Source organism: Vulpes lagopus, chromosome 6, assembly GCF_018345385.1.
Source record: "Vulpes lagopus strain Blue_001 chromosome 6, ASM1834538v1, whole genome shotgun sequence".
NCBI lineage: Eukaryota > Metazoa > Chordata > Mammalia > Carnivora > Canidae > Vulpes > Vulpes lagopus.
In genome coordinates, this window is record NC_054829.1 from 54,960,376 (window position 1) to 54,970,329 (window position 9,954).

A 9,954-nucleotide genomic window follows, 5' to 3' on the forward strand; every position below is an offset into this window, starting at 1 on the left:
ACGGAGATTACTACAGGGGGCAACAGGTACTCAGTTCTGCCAGGATCTCCTGATATGCGTCCAGATGCTTGTCATTGTTCTCTACATAAAGGATATGAATTGGAAGTATTTTATCACCCCCACCCCATGAGTCAACTCCTTCCCAAACTTTGCAGGCTTCCCCCATGGTATGAAATCCTCATGCTTCTGGGCTGCATCTAGGTGCAGCCTAACTCTGAGGGAGAAATTCACCGGCAGAAAGTCCCAAGGGGGCAAAGCAAGAGTAATTGAAGTGATATGTTGCCAATTCAAACTCAGTCAAATTTCATGTGAAATGACCCTCCGTGGTCTCAACTGAAATCAGAAGTGCGATCAAAAGGATGAATGGGAGCAATGGATATGTCAGATTCAAGTAAGAAGTGTAGGAACAGTAAGCATGTGAACACTGTACAGCCGAAGAGAGGTGTAGGCTGGAAGGTTGGAATCTGGACTAAAAACATAATGTCAAATTTAACCAGTCAAAATTTGTAAAAATATTTTTACGTTTCTTCTAAATTTGTCCATTTTATGTAAAATTTCAAGTTTTCTGTGGTAATGTTATTCAATATACCTTCATATTACCTTTTCATATCTGAAGACTCTACAGTGATATCATTATTTTAATACCTACTATCATATGTATTAATTAAAATGACCTAGTTGTATTTGTGCCTTCTTGTTTCCTATCAGTCAGCGTCTGTAGAATAAATGTTGACTTTCCTGATCTCCTCAATTATATATCAGATTTTATCTTCTTTTTTCTTCTTCTTTGCACATATTGTTCTATCTTCTGAAGATGAATGCTTAGGTCATTGATTTTCATAATTTACCTTTTATAATAAATGTTTTTGTAGTTATACATCATCCTTTATAATCTTAACAATGCTCTAAAGTTTGCCATGTACTAGTTACTGCCTTTAAGTTAGGTAAATCATAATGTCCATTGTGATTTCATCTTTACACTACAAGCTATATAGAAGTAAATTTATTAATTTTAAGACATGGTATTTGTTAATTATCTTCATATTGTTCATATATAGTCTTAATCTTATTAAGTTAGGTGGCAGTCAGATGACCTACATTTTGTGACTATAGCCTTTTGAAGTGTGTTCAAGTTTGCTTTATGGCCCAGCATGCATTTGCAATTTGGGGAACTGTCAATTTTGCTCGTTTCTGATTCACTTTCAAGTTTTCCATTTCCTTACTTAACACCTTTTCAAATTTTCTATCATTTTCTAAAAGTTTTCATCAAATCTCTCACTACATTTTTGTACTTGCCTTTTCTGCTCATAAACATGGTTTTTGTGGATTATATCTGATTATGTTATTATGTATATTCACACTTAGAAATTTTCCACCATCTTGGGTAACTAAACATTTTATCCTAATAAGATGATTCATTGTACTACTAGTAACGATTTTGGCTTTAAAGACTAACTTGCCTGGTAGTATCATAGCTGCACCAGCTTTTATTTGGTTACAGCTGGCATGACATCTTTGTCCATCTTTCTCTCTTTTAAACTTGCTGAATACTTTTGGTTTTGAACAACATAGAGAGTTACTTATTTTTCTAAATGTCAGCTTTAGTAAGTTTATATGTAAAGAAATTTCTGATATATTTATGTTTAAACCTATCATCTTACAATAACTTTTCTGTTTTCCCCAGTCTGTTCATTTTTCCTCTTATTCTAATTGATTTTTAAAAAATAGTTTGTCGGGCACCTGGGTGGCTCGGTGGTTGAGCATTTATTTGCCTTCAGCTCAGGTCTTGATCCTGGGGTCCTGGGATCGAGTTCCACACCAGGGAGCCTGCTTCTCCCTCTGCCTATGTCTCTGCCTCTCTCTGTGTGTCTCTCATGAATAAATAAATAAAATCTTTAAAAAAATAGTTTGTCTTTTTTGTCACTATTTGCTTGGCTTTTAAACAGAGCTTACTATATATTTAGTGATTAACATAAAGATTTCAACACACAAACTTGATTTACCATGATACCAAATTACTTTAAGTTACTGTTCACTTTTTGGACAGTGTAAGGTCCTCAGTACAAGTTACTCTTGACTCATTCACAGACATTTAACAAATAGATACTAGCAAAGTACCACAAACTGAGTAGCCTAAATATCAACAATTTATCATTTCATAGTCTGAGGTCAAGGTGTTGGCAAGGTTTTGCTCCTTCTGAGGGCTGTGAGGGAGAATGTATTCTTGCCTCTCCCCTAGCTTCCGGGGCTCTGCCGGCCATCTTTCCTGCACCTTGGCTTCTGCTGCATCACTTTAGTCTTTGCCTTCATCTCACCCAGTATTCGGTTTATACTGGATTAGGAGCCCCCCTCCAGTATAACCTCATCTTAACTAATTTGCATCTGCAACAACTCTATTTCCAAATATGGTCACGTTTTGGGCACTGGGGTTTAGGGCTTCAGTTTACAGATTTGGGGGGAACACAATTCAATTTTATGTGTGAATGTATACCAAAACACTGTACCATTAATATTGTGGAGGCTGAGAAAATTAAGGCCATTCCACTTTAAGTTCAGAGTTAGCACAAGTACAGCCATCCCAGGCCCCTGTGAACAAGAGCTGAACTTTACCTTACTTCAGTTACAGGAAGAAAACAGCTTACAGCTTAATGTCTTAGAAAGCCCCATATTAAAATGAGAACAGAGCCCAAGCCAGGGGCAGAATGAGAACAGAGCTCAATGCCCTTGAAAGCCCCATATCAGAATGTAAACAGAACTTGAGAAATTCCCCCACCCCTTCTGGAGGTCCCCTAGACCAGCCCTTAAAACTAAGCTGAAACCCAACTCGGGGTCCAAGTCCCTGCTCTGCTGTGTCGGGTCCACTTGGACCCAAGATCGAGCTGGTAAATAAACCCTCGTGTGTTTGCATCGGTGTCGGCTCCTTGGCGGTTTCTCGGATTCGCAATCTTGGGCGCAACAGTGGTTAGTTCATTGTTGCTGGGGCAGAGAGGGAAGTTTCTTACTTATAGGCAGAAAATAAAATTCCTACCCGAAAAGTGTCCTCCCTTGTAAAAGAATTATCTTTCTTCTTCCTGCCAGTTAAGTAGGCTGCTAGGAGTGGTATGTCTGTGAGAACCTCCTTCATCGCTTCTAACTCCATTTTAAATGAGGTTTCCTTTATTTTCGCAGGTACTTTGTCAGATATGTGACTTGCAAAAGTTTTTTTCCTAGTCTGTATCTTGTCTTTTTAACCTCTTGAGTGAAACTTTCATAGAGTAAAAGTTTTCAAGTCTGATTTTTACTTTTATGGATTGTGTTTTGGAGTTGAGTCTAAGTATGCATACCTTGCCCTCCTTGGGTCCTTAACCTTTTTCCAATTTTTTTCTCTAACTGTCTTGTAGTATTTTTGTGTGTATATTATTTGTAGTATTGTATTTTAAATAAAGTATAGTATATTATTTATGGTATTGTATTTCTTTTAAGATTTCATTTATTTATTCATGAGAGACAGAACAAGAGAGAGGCAGAGACACAGGCAGAGGGAGAAGCAGGCTCCATGCAGGGAGCCCGACGTGGGACTCGATCCAGGGTCTCCAGGATCATGCCCTGGGCGGAAGGTGGCGCTAACCTGCTGAGCCACCCGGCCTGTCCAGGTATTGTATTTTGTATAGTATTGTGTTATGTGTTAATTTTTGTACAGGGTGTGACATTTAGATCAAGATTTTGGAGAAGGGAACAGAGGCCTATGGGAGTCCTGCTGCTGCAACACAACTTGTTGCAGTCTATCCTTCCACCATCAAACTGATTTTGCTCCTTTTCAAGTTCATTTGGAGGTATTTGTATGGATTTGTTTCTGGTTTCCATTTTCTGTTCCATGGATCGGTGTGTTTATATTGCCAGTGGCAACCCACAACTAGTTACGTAGGAAAACTTAATTCTAGCTATAGTGATCCATCTACCTTCTTTCTCTTTTTAAAAATTGTTTTATCTATTACATTTCCTTTGCTTTTCCACATAAATTTTAAACTAATCATGCCTATCTCCATAATGAATCTGTCAGGGATCTTGATAGTTTTAAGCTTACATATTTACATTTTAAAAAAGGAAGAAGAGGGATCCCTGGGTGGCGCAGCGGTTTGGCGCCTGCCCTTGGCCCAGGGCACGATCCTGGAGACCCGGGATCAAATCCCACGTCAGGCTCCTGGTGCATGGAGCCTGCTTCTCCTTCCGCCTGTGTCTCTGCCTTTCTCTCTCTCTCTTTCTGTCTGTCTGTCTCTCTCTCATTAATAAATAAAATCTTTAAAAAAAAATAAAAAAATAAAACAGGAAGAAGAAAAAAAAAAAGGAAGAAAAAAAAAAGAAGGCGAGCAGGCGGAAGGCGCCCTCCCCGCCGCCTGGCCCGGGCCCGGGGTCCTTCCCGCCCCCGCGGCCGCCCGCCGCTTTGCTTCCCCAGCCTGTGCGCCCTGGTCTACCCGAGAGCGGCTCCCCCGGGGCTGCGCAGGGAACGCGGCAGGAAGGGCGGCCGCCCGCGCCGGGACTCGCAGGGGCCCAGGAGGGCGGCCGCCGGGAGGGCCGCGTGACCGTGAGCGGGTCGAGGAGGGAGCAGAGCTCGGCGGCCCGGGGCGCCCGTGAGCACAGACCTCCCCGCCGCGGGGGGGCGATGTTCCCCTCGCCCGTGGGCTCTTCGGCAGCCCGCGCACACCGCCCGCGCACACCGCCGGGGACCAGCCCCCCGCCTCGCAGTGCCGGCGTCCCCGCGAGGGTCGCCCTGCTCCCCGACACCCCGGAAGCCGCGTCGGGGGCCCAGTTCTCTCCGCGTGCCCCGTGCCCGTGCCCTCTGCGCCCTTGCCAGACCTCGGGCGTCCTCTCTGGACCTGGGCCTGGGGAGCTGGCGCCGCGGGCCCGTGCTGCTGCGCCCTCGCGCCCCCGCCCCGTGCGCCGGCGGCTGGGCCCCGGATGGCCTGGAGCCCCTCGCGGGACCCGCCGGGCGTCCAACGACCCTACTGCCCGGCCTCAGGATGCCGCCGCCGCCCTGTGCCGCGGCCGCGGCGAGGAGGAAGGCGGCGGAGGCGGTTTCCCGCACTTGGGCTCCCGCTCCGGGTACCTCCCGGCCGCTGCCCCGCGCCCCGGCGCCCTCGGGACTCTCCCAGCGGCTCCGCCCCCGCTCCGCCTCCGCCAGCCTCGGGTCCCGCCGCCAGCCCCAGCAGGAGCCCGGTTCCCCGCCTCCGCCGCCACCTGCGGGCCTCGCCACCGAGCCCGAGCCGCCCGCGCCGCCCGACGGCCGCAGTCGGTGGAAACGCCCCGCGGGCCGCCCCGGACGCACCGGCCGCTGGTCCCTCGACGGCCGCGCCCGCCCTCTGCGCCAGGAACGCTCCGGCCGTCTGATCCGCCGGTGGAAACTTTGGTGTTAGCGAAGGGCTTCGCCCTCGACACTCCGAGTGTGCTCCCGAGCGGAGCGGCCGCCTGCGAAAGGGCCCGCCCGGGGAACCGCCGAGAAACGCCGACGCCGACGGCCGCCCCCCGCCCCCCCCATCGCAGCGCACAGCCCCGCCGCCCTGCGCCGACGCTCCCCACCTCCAGCACCTGCCCCCCGGCCCTGGCGGTGGGGGAGGACGGAGACTTGGGGCCGGCATCCTGCTTCGCCTGCAGGGAGACGCTAGGCCGCGCCTGCCCACCCGCTGTGGAGGTGGCAGGTAGGGGGTCCTGCTGCCCCTGAGCCCCAGGCCTCAAATTCTGGGGGATCAACCTGGAGGAACTTTGAGCCTGAGACCTCTTCTGCCAACGGGGAAAATTGGGGGCCACGGCCAAGCTTTGGGCCCCAGGATAGGGCCTCGTTTCTCACATTTTGCCTGTTCCTTTACGTTTTATGGGCTGCGGCCAGAGGGACCTCAAGTGACAGTGATTCACCTAAGTGTTTGGGGTGACACCCCCTCCGCCTCATCCTTTGGAGACGAACCAAGGGCTGCAGTCAGGAGAAGGCTTAACGGAAAAAGGCGTAGATTCCAATCCCTCCCCTCTTCCATCTCGGATCTCTGGGGGCAGGGCCTTCACCCCAGGGGAGTAAAGGAGGCTACCGCTCAAAGACAAGGAAAAAAAAAGAGGGAGAGAGACCTTGGTGATGGACAAACCGGTTGTTTCTGTGGGCGAGCCAGGGGTGGCTGGGGCCGTCGTGGGGGTGGGGAGGTGATTGGCAGCTCCCTGGGGGCATCGCCCACCCCCACCATCCAGGCCTTTAACCCTTCACCCCCCTCCGGCCTTCCCCTGCACTCCGAGCCCCGCCAGAGCCTTCATGGGGGAGTGGACAGCCTGAGCACTGTGAGAGGGCAGATCACTCCCTCCCTCTTTTCCCGAGCCCTCTCCCTTGACCAAGGCAGGTGACCCCTAACTGGCGATGTCTTCAGTCTCAGCCACCAGCCTTTCCCCTTTTGTCCGCTTTTTGAAGTTTCTCCCCTTTAATTTTTCCTGTTTGATTTCAGTTTAAAAGGTCCTATGGGTAAAAGAGGTCCTCCCCCTGGATCCATCAGCCCCCTCCCCCAGTTTGCTTCTCTGGTTTGTATGGGTGGGGCTGGGGGACCGCCTCCCCTCCAAAGGTGCAGACCTTGCCTGGGGAAAGGGCCAGGGACGGTCCCAGGGAAAGTAATAGAAGGTGGAAGGGTCAATAAAATCAGACCAAACAAGTTGCCTTTCGAGGTCCTCTCCACCGGTTTATGCGTGAGAGGGGGTGGAGGTAGAGGGCAGGCCTGGGTCCAGTCTTTGGACACCCAAAACTCAGCCCCCTCAAAGGCTGGCCTGAAGGAGCAGAGTTTGAGTTTGAATGGGAGCTGGGCTAGTTGTCTGCAGCTTCCTTCCCTTAACTCCAGGCATTTCGGGAGTTGTCAGGGACCTGATGGATCCGTTGGGGGCAGGGCTAGGGGATTAGTTTTGAGGTCAGAGGTGCTGTTTTCCAGGGGGGGAGGGAGGGGAGTGGTAGGCCTGGACCCCGCTGGGCTGCTGCTGGGAGGACCCCCTAGAGTTTGAGAGGTTTTTTTTAAGCTCTTAAAAAAAGGTTTATCTTATATCATGAGAAATTGAGCAGTTGTATACTTTCACAAATGATTAATTTGGTGATTCATTGACATCCGTAAGCACGTCAGTTATTTCCATCCTTGTAGTCTGTCTCTTGTCACAGGCTTGTTCTTGGTCAGCTTCTTCTAATGACACCACTGATGGTTCAACTTCTCCACTACAGCAGATGTTAAGTATTTTCATCAGCATTCCAGGGCCGGTGTCCCCACGTTGTCTACACGGTTCTCGTTCTGGGGTTTCCACAGTAGGTCCTTCTTATGACACCACTGATGGTTCAACTTCTCCGCTACAGCAGATGTTAAGTATTTTCATCAGCATTCCAGGGCCGGTGTCCCCACGTTGTCTACATGGTTCTCATTCTGGTGTTTTCACAGTAGGTCCTTCAGGTATTTCCTCTGATGGGTGAACTTTTCTGCTACTCCAGATGTTAAATTTTTTCACCTGCTTTCCATGGTAGGTGTCCCCAGGTGGATTACACAGTTCTCCTTCTGGCATTTCCACAGTAGGTCCTTCTAATGACACCATTGATGGTTCAACTTCTCCACTACAGCAGATGTTAAGTATTTTTATCAACATTCCAGGGCCGGTGTCCCCACGTTGTCTACACGGTTCTCGTTCTGGGGTTTTCACAGTAGGTCCTTCAGATATTTCCTCTGATGGGTGAACTTTTCTGCTACTCCAGATGTTAAATTTTTTCACCTGCTTTCCATGGTAGGTGTCCCCAGGTGGATTACACAGTTCTCCTTCTGGCATTTCCACAGTAGCTCCTTCTAATGACACCATTGATGGTTCAACTTCTCCACTACAGCAGATGTTAAGTATTTTTATCAACATTCCAGGGCCGGTGTCCCCACGTTGTCTACACGGTTCTCGTTCTGGGGTTTTCACAGTAGGTCCTTCAGATATTTCATCTGATGGGTGAACTTTTCTGCTACTCCAGATGTTAAATTTTTTCACCCGCTTTCCATGGTAGGTGTCCCCAGGTGGATTACACAGTTCTCGTTCTGGCATTTCCACAGTAGCTCCTTCTAATGACACCATTGATGGTTCAACTTCTCTGCTACAGCAGATGTTAAGTATTTTCATCAACATTCCAGGGCCGGTGTCCCCACGTTGTCTACACGGTTCTCGTTCTGGTGTCTTCACAGTAGGTCCTTCAGGTATTTCCTCTGATGGGTGAACTTTTCTGCTACTCCAGATGTTAAATTTTTTCACCCGCTTTCCATGGTAGGTGTCCCCAGGTGGATTACACAGTTCTCCTTCTGGCATTTCCACAGTAGGTCCTTCTAATGACACCATTGATGGTTCAACTTCTCCGCTACAGCAGATGTTAAGTATTTTTATCAACATTCCAGGGCCGGTGTCCCCACGTTGTCTACACAGTTCTCGTTCTGGGGTTTTCACAGTAGGTCCTTCAGATATTTCATCTGATGGGTGAACTTTTCTGCTACTCCAGATGTTAAATTTTTTCACCTGCTTTCCATGGTAGGTGTCCCCAGGTGGATTACACAGTTCTCCTTCTGGCATTTCCACAGTAGGTCCTTCTAATGACACCATTGATCTGCTACAGCAGATGTTAAGTATTTTCATCAACATTTCAGGGCCGGTGTCCCCACATTGTCTACACGGTTCTCGTTCTGGTGTTTTCACAGTAGGTTCAACTTCTCCGCAGATGTTAAGTATTTTTATCAACATTCCAGGGCCGGTGTCCCCACGTTGTCTACACGGTTCTCGTTCTGGGGTTTCCACAGTAGGTCCTTCTTATGACACCACTGATGGTTCAACTTCTCTGCTACAGCAGATGTTAAGTATTTTCATCAACATTCCAGGGCTGGTGTCCCCACGTTGTCTACACGGTTCTCGTTCTGGTGTTTTCACAGTAGGTCCTTCAGGTATTTCCTCTGATGGGTGAACTTTTCTGCTACTCCAGATGTTAAATTTTTTCACCCGCTTTCCATGGTAGGTGTCCCCAGGTGGATTACACAGTTCTCCTTCTGGCATTTCCACAGTAGCTCCTTCTAATGACACCATTGATGGTTCAACTTCTCTGCTACAGCAGATGTTAAGTATTTTCATCAACATTTCAGGGCCGGTGTCCCCACGTTGTCTACACGGTTCTCGTTCTGGGGTTTCCACAGTAGGTCCTTCTGATATCTCCTCTGATGGGTGAACTTTTCTGCTACTCCAGATGTTAAATTTTTTCACCCGCTTTCCATGGTTGGTGTCCCCAGGTTGATTACACGGTTCTCCTTCTGGCGTTTCCAAAATAGGTCCTTCTAATGACACCATTGATGGTTCAACTTCTCCGCTACTGCAGATGTTAAGTATTTTCTTTTTTTACCTTTACATATTTTGTTATATTTACATCTAAGTATTTCATTTTTAGAACAATTGTAAAGGATATAACATTTTAGTTTTAATAATCACATGTTCACGACTCAGAAATACAATAGATTTTTTATGAGTTTATTTTGCCTCCTTTGACCATGTTAAACTCAGTTCTAAGGTTGTGATTATTTTTTTCTTTTTTTCTTAGATTTGTTGAGAGAAGAAATTCTTGTCTTGTGTCCCATCTCAAGGGCAAAAACACATTTTTTTTTTGTGTGTGTGTGAACCTTGATATATGGGTTTCAGTATATGCTCATTATCAAAATCAGATTTCTCCCCCTCCAAGTTTACTGGGAGTTTATACCATGAATGAGTGTTGAATTTTGTCAAATTATTTTTCTGAAGATAGATGATCATGTAATTTTTCTTCTTTAGCCTGTTCATATGATGGATCACACTGATTGATTTTTGAATAATTAAACAGCAGAGTATCCCTAGAATAAGCTCCATTTAGTCATGGTCTATAATTCTTTTTATATATTGCTGAGTTTTATTTGCTAGTTTTTTTGTAAATATTTTTTT

General features: G+C 47.4%; 1 pseudogene; it reads left to right on the forward strand.

Moving 5' to 3' along the window:
* Positions 1-372: 372 nt before the first annotated feature.
* Positions 373-5,740, forward strand: LOC121492560 (annotated as a pseudogene).
* The last annotated feature ends 4,214 nt before the right edge of the window (positions 5,741-9,954 follow it).